Raw genomic sequence first — 16,314 nt, forward strand, 5'->3', positions numbered from 1 at the left:
ATCCATCATTCTTTTGCTCACCATGCCACCCCAGTTTAGACCTGGCCATATGCAAATCAGTCTTGGCCCTGTGCCTCATGGGAAGAGTCCAGCTCAAACTGCCAAGCCAAGTCCTCCCTGGACCAGAAACAAGCATCCTAGGACCGGTTTCGGCGTTTCACCCCTCTTCAGCCAGGATAGCTTAAATCCAGGGGCACAGTGAGCCCGGTACCCACGTCTGGGCATTCCCAGCGCAGTTAGGGCGAGAAAGCAAAAGACACACAATTGATGGACGGAATGCAGAACCAATCAAAACATTCACCCCCAGTCAAGAGATCTGGCTTAAATCCATCATTCTTTTGCTCACCATGCCACCCCAGTTTAGACCTGGCCATATGCAAATCAGTCGTGGCCCTGTGCCTCATGGGAACAGTCCAGCCCGAACTGCCAAGCAAAGTCCTCCCTGGACCAGAAACAAGCATCCTAGGACCAGTTTCAGGGTTTCACCCCTCTTCAGCCAGGATAGCTTAAATCCAGTGGCACTCTGAGCCCGGGACCCACGTCTGGGCATACCCAGCGCAGTTAGGGAGAGAAAGCAAAAGACACACAATTGATGGACGGAATGCAGAACCAATCAAAACATTCACCCCCAGTCAGGAGATCTGGGTTAAATCCATAATTCCTTTGCTCACCATGCCACCCCAGTTTAGACCTGGCCACATGCAAATCAGTCTTGGCCCTGTGCCTCATGGGAAGAGTCCAGCCCAAACTGCCAAGCCAAGTCCTCCCTGGACCAGAAACAAGCATCCTAGGACCAGTTTCAGGGTTTCACCCCTCTTCAGCCAGGATAGCTTAAATCCAGTGGCACTCTGAGCCCGGGACCCACGTCTGGGCAAACCCAGCGCAGTTAGGGAGAGAAAGCAAAAGACACAGAATTGATGTACGGAATGCAGAACCAATCAAAACATTCACCCCCAGTCAGGAGATCTGGGTTAAATCCATCATTCCTTTGCTCACCATGCCACCCCAGTTTAGACCTGGCCACATGCAAATCAGTCTTGGCCCTGTGCCTCATGGGAACAGTCCAGCCCAAACTGCCAAGCCAAGTCCTCCCTAGACCAGAAACAAGCATCCTAGGACCGGTTTCGGCGTTTCACCCCTCTTCAGCCAGGATAGCTTAAATCCAGTGGCACTCTGATCCCGGGACCCATGTCTGGGCATACCCAGCGAAGTTAGGGAGAGAAAGCAAACGACACACAATTGATGGACGGAATGCAGAACCAATCAAAACATTCACCCCCAGTCAGGAGATCTGGGTTAAATCCATCATTCCTTTGCTCACCATGCCACCCCAGTTTATACCTGGCCACATGCAAATCAGTCTTGGCCCTGTGCCTCATGGGAACAGTCCAGCCCAAACTGCCAAGCCAAGTCCTCCCTAGACCAGAAACAAGCATCCTAGGACCTGTTTCGGGGTTTCACCCCTCTTCAGCCAGGATAGCTTAAATCCAGTGGCACTCTGAGCCCGGTACCCACGTCTGGGCATACCCAGCGTAGTTAGGGTGAGAAAGCAAAAGACACACAATTGATGGACGGAATGCAGAACCAATCAAAACATTCACCCCCAGTCAGGAGATCTGGGTTATATCCATAATTCCTGTGCTCACCATGCCACCCCAGTTTAGACCTGGCCATATGCAAATCAGTCTTGGCCCTGTGCCTCATGGGAAGAGTCCAGCCCAAACTGCCAAGCCAAGTCCTCCCTGGACCAGAAACAAGCATCCTAGGACCTGTTTCGGGGTTCCACCCCTCTTCAACCACAATAGCTTAAATCCAGTGGCATAGTGAGCCCGGGACCCACGTCTGGGCATAGCCAGCGCAGTTAGGGCAAGAAAGCAAAAGACACACAATTGATGGATGGAATGCAGAACCAATCAAAACATTCACCCCCAGTCGAGAGATCTGGCTTAAATCCATCATTCTTTTGCTCACCATGCCACCCTAGTTTAGACCTGGCCATATGCAAATCCGTCTTGGCACTGTGCCTCATGGGAACAGTTCAGCCCGAACTGCCAAGCCGAGTCCTCCCTGGACCAGAAACAAGCATCCTAGGACCGGTTTCGGTGATTCACCCCTCTTCAGCCAGGATAGCTTAAATCCAGTGGCACAGTGAGCCCAGGACCCACGTCTGGGCATACCCAGTGCAGTTAGGGCGAGAAAGCAAAAGACATACAATTGATGTACGGAATGCAGAACCAATCAAAACATTCACCCCAGTCAAGAGATCTGGGTTAAATCCATCATTCATTTGCTCACCATGCCACACCAGTTTAGACCTGGCCATATGCAAATCAGTCTTGGCCCTGTGCCTCATGGGAACAGTCTAGCCCGAACTACCAAGCCAAGTCCTCCCTGGACCAGAAACAAGCATCCTAGGACCAGTTTCGGGGTTTCACCCCTCTTCAGCCAGGATAGTTTAAATCCAGTGGCACAGTGAGCCCGGGACCCACGTCTGGTCATACCCAGCGCAGTTAGGGAGAGACAGCAAAAGAGACACAATTGATGGACGGAATGGAGAACCAATCAAAACATTCACCCCCAGTCAAGAGGTCTGGGATAATTCCATCATTCTTTTGCTCAACATGCCACCCAAGTTAAGACCTGGCCATATGCAAATCAGTCTTGGCCCTGTGCCTCATGGGAACAGTCCAGCCCAAACTGCTAAGCCAAGTCCTCCCTGAACCAGAAACAAGCATCCTAGGACCGGTTTCGGGGTTTCACCCCTCTTCAGCCAGGTTAGCTTAAATCCAGTGGCACAGTGATCCCGGGAGCCACGCATGGGCATACCCAGCGCAGTTAGGGCGAAAAAGCAAAAGACACACAATTGATGGACAGAATGCAGAACCAATCAAAACATTCACCCACAGTCAAGAGATCTAGGTTAAATCCATCATTCTTTTGTTCACCATGCCACCCCAGTTTAGACCTGGCCATATGCAAATCAGTCTTGGCCCTGTGCCTCATGGGAAGAGTCCAGCCCAAACTGCCAAGCCAAGTCCTCCCTGGACCAGAAACAAGCATCCTAGGACCGGTTTCGGCGTTTCACCCCTCTTCAGCCAGGATAGCTTAAATCCAGGAGCACAGTGAGCCCGGTACCCACGTCTGGGCATACCCAGCGCAGTTAGGGCGAGAAAGCAAAAGACACACAATTGATGGACGGAATGCAGAACCAATCAAAACATTCACCCCCAGTCAAGAGATCTGGCTTAAATCCATCATTCTTTTGCTCACCATGCCACCCCAGTTTAGATCTGGCCATATGCAAATCAGTCTTGGCCCTGTGCCTCATGGGAACAGTCCAGCCCGAACTGCCAAGCAAAGTCCTCCCTGGACCATAAACAAGCATCCTAGGACCAGTTTCAGGGTTTCACCCCTCTTCAGCCAGGATAGCTTAAATCCAGTGGCACTCTGAGCCTGGGACCCACGTCTGGGCATACCCAGCGCAGTTAGGGAGAGAAAGCAAAAGACACACAATTGATGGTCGGAATGCAGAACCAATCAAAACATTCACCCCCAGTCAGGAGATCTGGGTTAAATCCATAATTCCTTTGCTCACCATGCCACCCCAGTTTAGACCTGGCCACATGCAAATCAGTCTTGGCCCTGTGCCTCATGGGAACAGTCCAGCCCAAACTGCCAAGCCAAGTCCTCCCTAGACCAGAAACAAGCATCCTAGGACCGGTTTCGGGGTTTCACCCCTCTTCAGCCAGGATAGACTAAATCCAGTGGCACTCTGAGCCCGGGACCCACGTCTGGGCATACCCAGCGCAGTTAGGGTGCGAAAGCAAAAGACACACAATTGATGGACGGAATGCAGAACCAATCAAAACATTCACCCCCAGTCAAGAGATCTGGCTTAAATCCATCATTCTTTTGCTCACCATGCCACCCCAGTTTAGACCTGGCCATATGCAAATCAGTCTTGGCCCTGTGCCTCATGGGAAGAGTCCAGCTCAAACTGCCAAGCCAAGTCCTCCCTGGACCAGAAACAAGCATCCTAGGACCGGTTTCGGCGTTTCACCCCTCTTCAGCCAGGATAGCTTAAATCCAGGGGCACAGTGAGCCCGGTACCCACGTCTGGGCATTCCCAGCGCAGTTAGGGCGAGAAAGCAAAAGACACACAATTGATGGACGGAATGCAGAACCAATCAAAACATTCACCCCCAGTCAAGAGATCTGGCTTAAATCCATCATTCTTTTGCTCACCATGCCACCCCAGTTTAGACCTGGCCATATGCAAATCAGTCTTGGCCCTGTGCCTCATGGGAACAGTCCAGCCCGAACTGCCAAGCAAAGTCCTCCCTGGACCAGAAACAAGCATCCTAGGACCAGTTTCAGGGTTTCACCCCTCTTCAGCCAGGATAGCTTAAATCCAGTGGCACTCTGAGCCCGGGACCCACGTCTGGGCATACCCAGCGCAGTTAGGGAGAGAAAGCAAAAGACACACAATTGATGGACGGAATGCAGAACCAATCAAAACATTCACCCCCAGTCAGGAGATCTGGGTTAAATCCATAATTCCTTTGCTCACCATGCCACCCCAGTTTAGACCTGGCCACATGCAAATCAGTCTTGGCCCTGTGCCTCATGGGAAGAGTCCAGCCCAAACTGCCAAGCCAAGTCCTCCCTGGACCAGAAACAAGCATCCTAGGACCAGTTTCAGGGTTTCACCCCTCTTCAGCCAGGATAGCTTAAATCCAGTGGCACTCTGAGCCCGGGACCCACGTCTGGGCAAACCCAGCGCAGTTAGGGAGAGAAAGCAAAAGACACAGAATTGATGTACGGAATGCAGAACCAATCAAAACATTCACCCCCAGTCAGGAGATCTGGGTTAAATCCATAATTCCTTTGCTCACCATGCCACCCCAGTTTAGACCTGGCCACATGCAAATCAGTCTTGGCCCTGTGCCTCATGGGAACAGTCCAGCCCAAACTGCCAAGCCAAGTCCTCCCTAGACCAGAAACAAGCATCCTAGGACCGGTTTCGGCGTTTCACCCCTCTTCAGCCAGGATAGCTTAAATCCAGTGGCACTCTGATCCCGGGACCCATGTCTGGGCATACCCAGCGAAGTTAGGGAGAGAAAGCAAACGACACACAATTGATGGACGGAATGCAGAACCAATCAAAACATTCACCCCCAGTCAGGAGATCTGGGTTAAATCCATCATTCCTTTGCTCACCATGCCACCCCAGTTTATACCTGGCCACATGCAAATCAGTCTTGGCCCTGTGCCTCATGGGAACAGTCCAGCCCAAACTGCCAAGCCAAGTCCTCCCTAGACCAGAAACAAGCATCCTAGGACCTGTTTCGGGGTTTCACCCCTCTTCAGCCAGGATAGCTTAAATCCAGTGGCACTCTGAGCCCGGTACCCACGTCTGGGCATACCCAGCGTAGTTAGGGTGAGAAAGCAAAAGATACACAATTGATGGACGGAATGCAGAACCAATCAAAACATTCACCCCCAGTCAGGAGATCTGGGTTATATCCATAATTCCTGTGCTCACCATGCCACCCCAGTTTAGACCTGGCCATATGCAAATCAGTCTTGGCCCTGTGCCTCATGGGAAGAGTCCAGCCCAAACTGCCAAGCCAAGTCCTCCCTGGACCAGAAACAAGCATCCTAGGACCTGTTTCGGGGTTCCACCCCTCTTCAACCACAATAGCTTAAATCCAGTGGCATAGTGAGCCCGGGACCCACGTCTGGGCATAGCCAGCGCAGTTAGGGCAAGAAAGCAAAAGACACACAATTGATGGATGGAATGCAGAACCAATCAAAACATTCACCCCCAGTCGAGAGATCTGGCTTAAATCCATCATTCTTTTGCTCACCATGCCACCCTAGTTTAGACCTGGCCATATGCAAATCCGTCTTGGCACTGTGCCTCATGGGAACAGTTCAGCCCGAACTGCCAAGCCGAGTCCTCCCTGGACCAGAAACAAGCATCCTAGGACCGGTTTCGGTGATTCACCCCTCTTCAGCCAGGATAGCTTAAATCCAGTGGCACAGTGAGCCCAGGACCCACGTCTGGGCATACCCAGTGCAGTTAGGGCGAGAAAGCAAAAGACATACAATTGATGTACGGAATGCAGAACCAATCAAAACATTCACCCCAGTCAAGAGATCTGGGTTAAATCCATCATTCATTTGCTCACCATGCCACACCAGTTTAGACCTGGCCATATGCAAATCAGTCTTGGCCCTGTGCCTCATGGGAACAGTCTAGCCCGAACTACCAAGCCAAGTCCTCCCTGGACCAGAAACAAGCATCCTAGGACCAGTTTCGGGGTTTCACCCCTCTTCAGCCAGGATAGTTTAAATCCAGTGGCACAGTGAGCCCGGGACCCACGTCTGGTCATACCCAGCGCAGTTAGGGAGAGACAGCAAAAGAGACACAATTGATGGACGGAATGGAGAACCAATCAAAACATTCACCCCCAGTCAAGAGGTCTGGGATAATTCCATCATTCTTTTGCTCAACATGCCACCCAAGTTAAGACCTGGCCATATGCAAATCAGTCTTGGCCCTGTGCCTCATGGGAACAGTCCAGCCCAAACTGCTAAGCCAAGTCCTCCCTGAACCAGAAACAAGCATCCTAGGACCGGTTTCGGGGTTTCACCCCTCTTCAGCCAGGTTAGCTTAAATCCAGTGGCACAGTGATCCCGGGAGCCACGCATGGGCATACCCAGCGCAGTTAGGGCGAAAAAGCAAAAGACACACAATTGATGGACAGAATGCAGAACCAATCAAAACATTCACCCACAGTCAAGAGATCTAGGTTAAATCCATCATTCTTTTGTTCACCATGCCACCCCAGTTTAGACCTGGCCATATGCAAATCAGTCTTGGCCCTGTGCCTCATGGGAAGAGTCCAGCCCAAACTGCCAAGCCAAGTCCTCCCTGGACCAGAAACAAGCATCCTAGGACCGGTTTCGGCGTTTCACCCCTCTTCAGCCAGGATAGCTTAAATCCAGGAGCACAGTGAGCCCGGTACCCACGTCTGGGCATACCCAGCGCAGTTAGGGCGAGAAAGCAAAAGACACACAATTGATGGACGGAATGCAGAACCAATCAAAACATTCACCCCCAGTCAAGAGATCTGGCTTAAATCCATCATTCTTTTGCTCACCATGCCACCCCAGTTTAGATCTGGCCATATGCAAATCAGTCTTGGCCCTGTGCCTCATGGGAACAGTCCAGCCCGAACTGCCAAGCAAAGTCCTCCCTGGACCATAAACAAGCATCCTAGGACCAGTTTCAGGGTTTCACCCCTCTTCAGCCAGGATAGCTTAAATCCAGTGGCACTCTGAGCCTGGGACCCACGTCTGGGCATACCCAGCGCAGTTAGGGAGAGAAAGCAAAAGACACACAATTGATGGACGGAATGCAGAACCAATCAAAACATTCACCCCCAGTCAGGAGATCTGGGTTAAATCCATAATTCCTTTGCTCACCATGCCACCCCAGTTTAGACCTGGCCACATGCAAATCAGTCTTGGCCCTGTGCCTCATGGGAACAGTCCAGCCCAAACTGCCAAGCCAAGTCCTCCCTAGACCAGAAACAAGCATCCTAGGACCGGTTTCGGGGTTTCACCCCTCTTCAGCCAGGATAGACTAAATCCAGTGGCACTCTGAGCCCGGGACCCACGTCTGGGCATACCCAGCGCAGTTAGGGTGCGAAAGCAAAAGACACACAATTGATGGACGGAATTCAGAACCAATCAAAACATTCACCCCCAGTCAGGAGATGTGGGTTAAAGCCATTATTCTTTTGCTCATCATGCCACCCTAGTTTAGACTTGGCCATATGCAAATCAGTCTTGGCCCTGTGCCTCATGGGAACAGTCCAGTCCGAACTGCCAAGCCAAGTCCTCCCTGGACCAGAAACAAGCATCCTAGGACCGGTTTCGGGGATTCACCCCTCTTCAACCAGGATAGCTTAAATCCAGTGGCACAGTGAGCCCGGGACCCACGTCTGGGCATACCCGGCGCAGTTAGGGCGAGAAAACAAAAGACACACAATTGATGGACGGAATGCAGAACCAATCAAAACATTCACCCCCAGTCGAGAGATCTGGCTTAAATCCATCATTCTTTTGCTCACCATGCCACCCTAGTTTAGACCTGGCCATATGCAAATCCGTCTTGGCCCTGTGCCTCATGGGAACAGTTCAGCCCGAACTGCCAAGCCATGTCCTCCCTGGACCAGAAACAAGCATCCTAGAACCGGTTTCGGTGATTGACCCCTCTTCAGCCAGAATAGCTTACATCCAGTGGCACAGTGAGCCCAGGACCCACGTCTGGGCATACCCAGTGCAGTTAGGGCGAGAAAGCAAAAGAGACACAATTGATGGACGGAATGGAGAACCAATCAAAACATTCACCCCCAGTCAAGAGGTCTGGGATAATTCCATCATTCTTTTGCTCAACATGCCACCCAAGTTAAGACCTGGCCATATGCAAATCAGTCTTGGCCCTGTGCCTCATGGGAACAGTCCAGCCCGAACTGCCAAGCAAAGTCCTCCCTGGACCAGAAACAAGCATCCTAGGACCAGTTTCAGGGTTTCACCCCTCTTCAGCCAGGATAGCTTAAATCCAGTGGCACTCTGAGCCCGGGACCCACGTCTGGGCATACCCAGCGCAGTTAGGGAGAGAAAGCAAAAGACACACAATTGATGGACGGAATGCAGAACCAATCAAAACATTCACCCCCAGTCAGGAGATCTGGGTTAAATCCATAATTCCTTTGCTCACCATGCCACCCCAGTTTAGACCTGGCCACATGCAAATCAGTCTTGGCCCTGTGCCTCATGGGAAGAGTCCAGCCCAAACTGCCAAGCCAAGTCCTCCCTGGACCAGAAACAAGCATCCTAGGACCAGTTTCAGGGTTTCACCCCTCTTCAGCCAGGATAGCTTAAATCCAGTGGCACTCTGAGCCCGGGACCCACGTCTGGGCAAACCCAGCGCAGTTAGGGAGAGAAAGCAAAAGACACAGAATTGATGTACGGAATGCAGAACCAATCAAAACATTCACCCCCAGTCAGGAGATCTGGGTTAAATCCATCATTCCTTTGCTCACCATGCCACCCCAGTTTAGACCTGGCCACATGCAAATCAGTCTTGGCCCTGTGCCTCATGGGAACAGTCCAGCCCAAACTGCCAAGCCAAGTCCTCCCTAGACCAGAAACAAGCATCCTAGGACCGGTTTCGGCGTTTCACCCCTCTTCAGCCAGGATAGCTTAAATCCAGTGGCACTCTGATCCCGGGACCCACGTCTGGGCATACCCAGCGAAGTTAGGGAGAGAAAGCAAACGACACACAATTGATGGACGGAATGCAGAACCAATCAAAACATTCACCCCCAGTCAGGAGATCTGGGTTAAATCCATCATTCCTTTGCTCACCATGCCACCCCAGTTTATACCTGGCCACATGCAAATCAGTCTTGGCCCTGTGCCTCATGGGAACAGTCCAGCCCAAACTGCCAAGCCAAGTCCTCCCTAGACCAGAAACAAGCATCCTAGGACCTGTTTCGGGGTTTCACCCCTCTTCAGCCAGGATAGCTTAAATCCAGTGGCACTCTGAGCCCGGTACCCACGTCTGGGCATACCCAGCGTAGTTAGGGTGAGAAAGCAAAAGACACACAATTGATGGACGGAATGCAGAACCAATCAAAACATTCACCCCCAGTCAGGAGATCTGGGTTATATCCATAATTCCTGTGCTCACCATGCCACCCCAGTTTAGACCTGGCCATATGCAAATCAGTCTTGGCCCTGTGCCTCATGGGAAGAGTCCAGCCCAAACTGCCAAGCCAAGTCCTCCCTGGACCAGAAACAAGCATCCTAGGACCTGTTTCGGGGTTCCACCCCTCTTCAACCACGATAGCTTAAATCCAGTGGCATAGTGAGCCCGGGACCCACGTCTGGGCATAGCCAGCGCAGTTAGGGCAAGAAAGCAAAAGACACACAATTGATGGATGGAATGCAGAACCAATCAAAACATTCACCCCCAGTCGAGAGATCTGGCTTAAATCCATCATTCTTTTGCTCACCATGCCACCCTAGTTTAGACCTGGCCATATGCAAATCCGTCTTGGCACTGTGCCTCATGGGAACAGTTCAGCCCGAACTGCCAAGCCAAGTCCTCCCTGGACCAGAAACAAGCATCCTAGGACCGGTTTCGGTGATTCACCCCTCTTCAGCCAGGATAGCTTAAATCCAGTGGCACAGTGAGCCCAGGACCCACGTCTGGGCATACCCAGTGCAGTTAGGGCGAGAAAGCAAAAGACATACAATTGATGTACGGAATGCAGAACCAATCAAAACATTCACCCCAGTCAAGAGATCTGGGTTAAATCCATCATTCATTTGCTCACCATGCCACACCAGTTTAGACCTGGCCATATGCAAATCAGTCTTGGCCCTGTGCCTCATGGGAACAGTCTAGCCCGAACTACCAAGCCAAGTCCTCCCTGGACCAGAAACTAGCATCCTAGGACCAGTTTCGGGGTTTCACCCCTCTTCAGCCAGGATAGTTTAAATCCAGTGGCACAGTGATCCCGGGACCCACGTCTGGTCATACCCAGCGCAGTTAGGGAGAGACAGCAAAAGAGACACAATTGATGGACGGAATGGAGAACCAATCAAAACATTCACCCCCAGTCAAGAGGTCTTGGATAATTCCATCATTCTTTTGCTCAACATGCCACCCAAGTTAAGACCTGGCCATATGCAAATCAGTCTTGGCCCTGTGCCTCATGGGAACAGTCCAGCCCAAACTGCTAAGCCAAGTCCTCCCTGAACCAGAAACAAGCATCCTAGGACCGGTTTCGGGGTTTCACCCCTCTTCAGCCAGGTTAGCTTAAATCCAGTGGCACAGTGATCCCGGGAGCCACGCATGGGCATACCCAGTGCAGTTAGGGCGAGAAAGCAAAAGACACACAATTGATGGACGGAATGCAGAACCAATCAAAACATTCACCCCAGTCAAGAGATCTGGGTTAAATCCATCATTCATTTGCTCACCATGCCACACCAGTTTAGACCTGGCCATATGCAAATCAGTCTTGGCCCTGTGCCTCATGGGAACAGTCTAGCCCGAACTACCAAGCCAAGTCCTCCCTGGACCAGAAACAAGCATCCTAGGACCAGTTTCGGGGTTTCACCCCTCTTCAGCCAGGATAGCTTAAATCCAGTGGCACAGTGAGCCCGGGACCCACGTCTGGTCAAACCCAGCGCAGTTAGGGAGAGACAGCAAAAGAGACACAATTGATGGACGGAATGGAGAACCAATCAAAACATTCACCCCCAGTCAAGAGGTCTGGGATAATTCCATCATTCTTTTGCTCAACATGCCACCCAAGTTAAGACCTGGCCATATGCAAATCAGTCTTGGCCCTGTGCCTCATGGGAACAGTCCAGCCCAAACTGCCAAGCCAAGTCCTCCCTGAACCAGAAACAAGCATCCTAGGACCGGTTTCAGGGTTTCACCCCTGTTCAGCCAGGATAGCTTAAATCCAGTGGCACAGTGATCCCGGGACCCACACATGGGCATACCCAGCGCAGTTAGGGCGAAAAAGCAAAAGACACACAATTGATGGACAGAATGCAGAACCAATCAAAACATTCACCCACAGTCAAGAGATCTAGGTTAAATCCATCATTCTTTTGTTCACCATGCCACCCCAGTTTAGACCTGGCCATATGCAAATCAGTCTTGGCCCTGTGCCTCATGGGAAGAGTCCAGCCCAAACTGCCAAGCCAAGTCCTCCCTGGACCAGAAAGAAGCATACTAGGACCGGTTTTGGGGTTTCACCCCTCTTCAGCCAGGATAGCTTAAATCCAGTGGCACAGTGATCCCGGGACCCACGCATGGGCATACGCAGCGCAGTTAGGGCGAGAAGGAAAAAGACACACAATTGATGGACAGAATGCAGAACCAATCAAAACATTCTCCCACAGTCAAGAGATCTGGGTTAAATCCATCATTCCTTTGCTCACCATGCCACCCCAGATTAGACCTGGCCATATGCAAATCAGTCTTGGCCCTGTGCCTCATGGGAACAGTCCAGCCCGAACTACCAAGCCAAGTCCTCCGTGGACAAGAAACAAGCATCCTAGGACCGGTTTCGGGGTTTCACCCCTTTTCAGCTAGGAAAGTTTAAATCCAGTGGCACAGTGAGCCCGAGACCTACGTCTGGGCATACCCAGCGCAGTTACGGCGAGAAAGCAAAAGACACACAATTGATGGACGGAATGCAGAACCAATCAAAACATTCACCCCCAGTCAGGAGATCTGGGTTCAATCCATAATTCTTTTGCTCAACATGCCACCCCAGTTTAGACCTGGCCAATTGCAAATCAGTCTTGGCCCTGTGCCTCATGGGAAGAGTTCAGCCCAAACTGCCAAGCCAAGTCCTCCCTGGACCAGAAACAAGGATCCTAGGACCAGTTTCAGGGTTTCATCCCTCTTCAGCCAGGATAGCTTAAATCCAGTGGCACAGTGAGCCCAGGACCCACGTCTGGGCATACCCAGTGCAGTTAGGGCGAGAAAGCAAAAGACACACAATTGATGGACGGAATGCAGAACCAATCAAAACATTCACCCCCAGTCAAGAGGTCTGGGATAATTCCATCAGTCTTTCGCTCAACATGCCACCCCAGTTAAGTCCTGGCTATGTGCAAATCAGTCTTGGCCCTGTGCCTCATGGGAACAGTCCAGCCCAGACTGCCAAGCCAAGTCCTCCCTGAACCAGAAACAAGCATCCTAGGACCTGTTTCAGGGTTTCACCCCTCTTCAGCCAGGATAGCTTAAATCCAGTGGCACAGTGATCCCGGGACCCACGCATGGGCATACCCAGAGCAGTTAGGGCGAAAAAGCAAAAGACACACAATTGATGGACGGAATGCAGAACCAATCAAAACATTCACCCCCAGTCAAGAGATCTGGCTTAAATCCATAATTCTTTTGCTCACCATGCCACCCCAGTTTAGACCTGACCATATGCAAATCAGTCTTGGCCCTGTGCCTCATGGGAACAGTCCAGCCCGAACTGCCAAGCAAAGTCCTCCCTGGACCAGAAACAAGCATCCTAGGATCAGTTTCAGGGTTTCACCCCTCTTCAGCCAGGATAGCTTAAATCCAGTGGCACTCTGAGCCCGGGACCCACGTCTGGGCATACCCAGCGCAATTAGGGAGAGAAAGCAAAAGACACAGAATTGATGGACGGAATGCAGAACCAATCAAAATATTCACCCCCAGTCAGGAGATCTGGGTTAAATCCATCATTCCTTTGCTCACCATGCCACCCTAGTTTAGACCTGGCCATATGCAAATCCGTCTTGGCCCTGTGCCTCATTGGAACAGTTCAGCCCGAACTGCCAAGCCAAGTCCTCCCTGGACCAGAAACAAGCATCCTAGGACCGGTTTCGGGGTTTCACCCCTCTTCAGCCAGGATAGCTTAAATCCAGTGGCACTCTGAGCCCGGGACCCACGTCTGGGCATACCCAGCGCAGTTAGTGCGAGAAAGCAAAAGACACACAATTGATGGACGGAATGCAGAACCAATCAAAACATTCACCCCCAGTCAGGAAATCTGGGTTAAATCCATCATTCTTTTGCTCACCATGCCATCCCAGTTTAGACCTGGCCATATGCAAACCAGTCTTGGCCCTGTGCCTCATGGGAACAGTCCCGCCCAAAATGCCAAGCCAAGTCCTCCCTGGACCAGAAACAAGCATCCTAGGACCGGTTTCGGGGACTCACCCCTCTTCAGCCAGGATAGCTTAAATCCAGTGGCACAGTGAGCCTGGGACCCATGTCTGGGCATACCCAGCGCAGTTAGGGCGAAAAAGCAAAAGACACACAATTGATGGACGGAATGCAGAACCAATCAAAACATTCACCCCCAGTCAAAAGGGCTGGGTTAAATCCATCATTCTTTTGCTCACCATGCCACCCCAGTTTAGACCTGGCCATATGCAAATCAGTCTTCGCCCTGTGCCTCATGGGAACAGTCAAGCCCAAATTGCCAAGCCAAGTCCTCCCTGGACCAGAAACAAGCATCCTAGGACCGGTTTCGGTGATTCACCCCTCTTCAGCCAGGATAGCTTAAATCCAGTGGCACAGTGAGCCTGGGACCTACGTCTGGGCATACCCAGCGCAGTTAGGGCAAGAAGGAAAAAGACACACAATTGATGGACAGAATGCAGAACCAATCAAAACATTCACCCACAGTCAAGAGATCTGGGTTAAATCCATCATTCCTTTGCTCACCATGCCACCCCAGATTAGACCTGGCCATATGCAAATCAGTCTTGGCCCTGTGCCTCATGGGAACAGTCCAGCCCGAACTGCCAAGCCAAGTCCTCCGTGGACAAGAAACAAGCATCCTAGGACCGGTTTCGGGGTTTCACACCTTTTCAGCCAGGAAAGCTTAAATCCAGTGGCACAGTGAGCCCGGGACCCACGTCTGGGCATAACCAGCGCAGTTAGGGAGAGAAAGCAAAAGAGACACAATTGATGGACGGAATGCAGAACCAATCAAAACATTCACCCCCAGTCAAGAGGTCTGGGATAAATCCATCATTTTTTTGCTCACGATGCCAACCCAGTTAAGACCTGGCCATATGCAAATCAGTCTTGGCCCTGTGCCTCATGGGAACAGTCCAGCCCAAACTGCCAAGCCAAGTCCTCCCTGAACCAGAAACAAGCATCCTAGGACCGGTTTCGGGGTTTCACCCCTCTTCAGCCAGGATAGCTTAAGTCCAGTGGCACAGTGATCCCGGGACACACGTGTGGGCATACTCAGCGCAGTTAGGGCGAAAAAGCAAAAGACACACAATTGATGGACGGAATGCAGAACCAATCAAAACATTCACCCCCAGTCAAGAGATCTGGGTTAAATCCATCATTCATTTGCTCACCATGCCACACCAGTTTAGACCTGGCCATATGCAAATCAGTCTTGGCCCTGTGCCTCATGGGAACAGTCTAGCCCGAACTACCAAGCCAAGTCCTCCCTGGACCAGAAACAAGCATCCTAGGACCAGTTTCGGGGTTTCACCCCTCTTCAGCCAGGATAGCTTAAATCCAGTGGCACAGTGAGCCCAGGACCCACGTCTGGTCATACCCAGCGCAGTTAGGGAGAGAAAGCAAAAGAGACACAATTGATGGACGGAATGCAGAACCAATCAAAACATTCACCCCCAGTCAAAAGGGCTGGGTTAAATCCATCATTCTTTTGCTCACCATGCCACCCCAGTTTATACCTGGCCATATGCAAATCAGTCTTGGCCCTGTGGCTCATGGGAACAGTCAAGCCCTAATTGCCAAGCCAAGTCCTCCCTGGACCAGAAACAAGCATCCTAGGACCGGTTTCGGTGATTCACCCCTCTTCAGCCAGGATAGCTTAAATCCAGTGGCACAGTGAGCCTGGGACCCACGTCTGGGCATACCCAGGGCAGTTAGGGCGAGAAGGAAAAAGACACACAATTGATGGACAGAATGCAGAACCAATCAAAACATTCACCCACAGTCAAGAGATCTGGGTTAAATCCATCATTCCTTTGCTCACCATGCCACCCCAGATTAGACCTGGCCATATGCAAATCAGTCTTGGCCCTGTGCCTCATGGGAACAGTCCAGCCCGAACTGCCAAGCCAAGTCCTCCGTGGACAAGAAACAAGCATCCTAGGACCGGTTTCGGGGTTTCACCCCTTTTCAGCCAGGAAAGCTTAAATCCAGTGGCACAGTGAGCCCGGGACCCACGTCTGGGCATAACCAGCGCAGTTAGGGAGAGAAAGCAAAAGAGACACAATTGATGGACGGAATGCAGAACCAATCAAAACATTCACCCCCAGTCAAGAGGTCTGGGATAAATCCATCATGTTTTTTGCTCACGATGCCAACCCAGTTAAGACCTGGCCATATGCAAATCAGTCTTGGCCCTGTGCCTCATGGGAACAGTCCAGCCCAAACTGCCAGGCCAAGTCCTCCCTGAACCAGAAACAAGCATCCTAGGACCGGTTTCGGGGTTTCTCCCCTCTTCAGCCAGGATAGCTTAAGTCCAGTGGCACAGTGATCCCGGGACACACGTCTGGGCATACCCAGCGCAGTTAGTGCGTGAAAGCAAAAGACACACAATTGATGGACGGAATGCAGAACCAATCAAAACATTCACCCCCAGTCAAGAGATCTGGGTTAAATCCATCATTCTTTTGCTCACCATGCCACCCTAGTTTAGACATCGCCATATGCAAATCAGTCTCGGC

This window comes from Triturus cristatus, chromosome 1_1, assembly GCF_964204655.1.
Source record: "Triturus cristatus chromosome 1_1, aTriCri1.1, whole genome shotgun sequence".
NCBI lineage: Eukaryota > Metazoa > Chordata > Amphibia > Caudata > Salamandridae > Triturus > Triturus cristatus.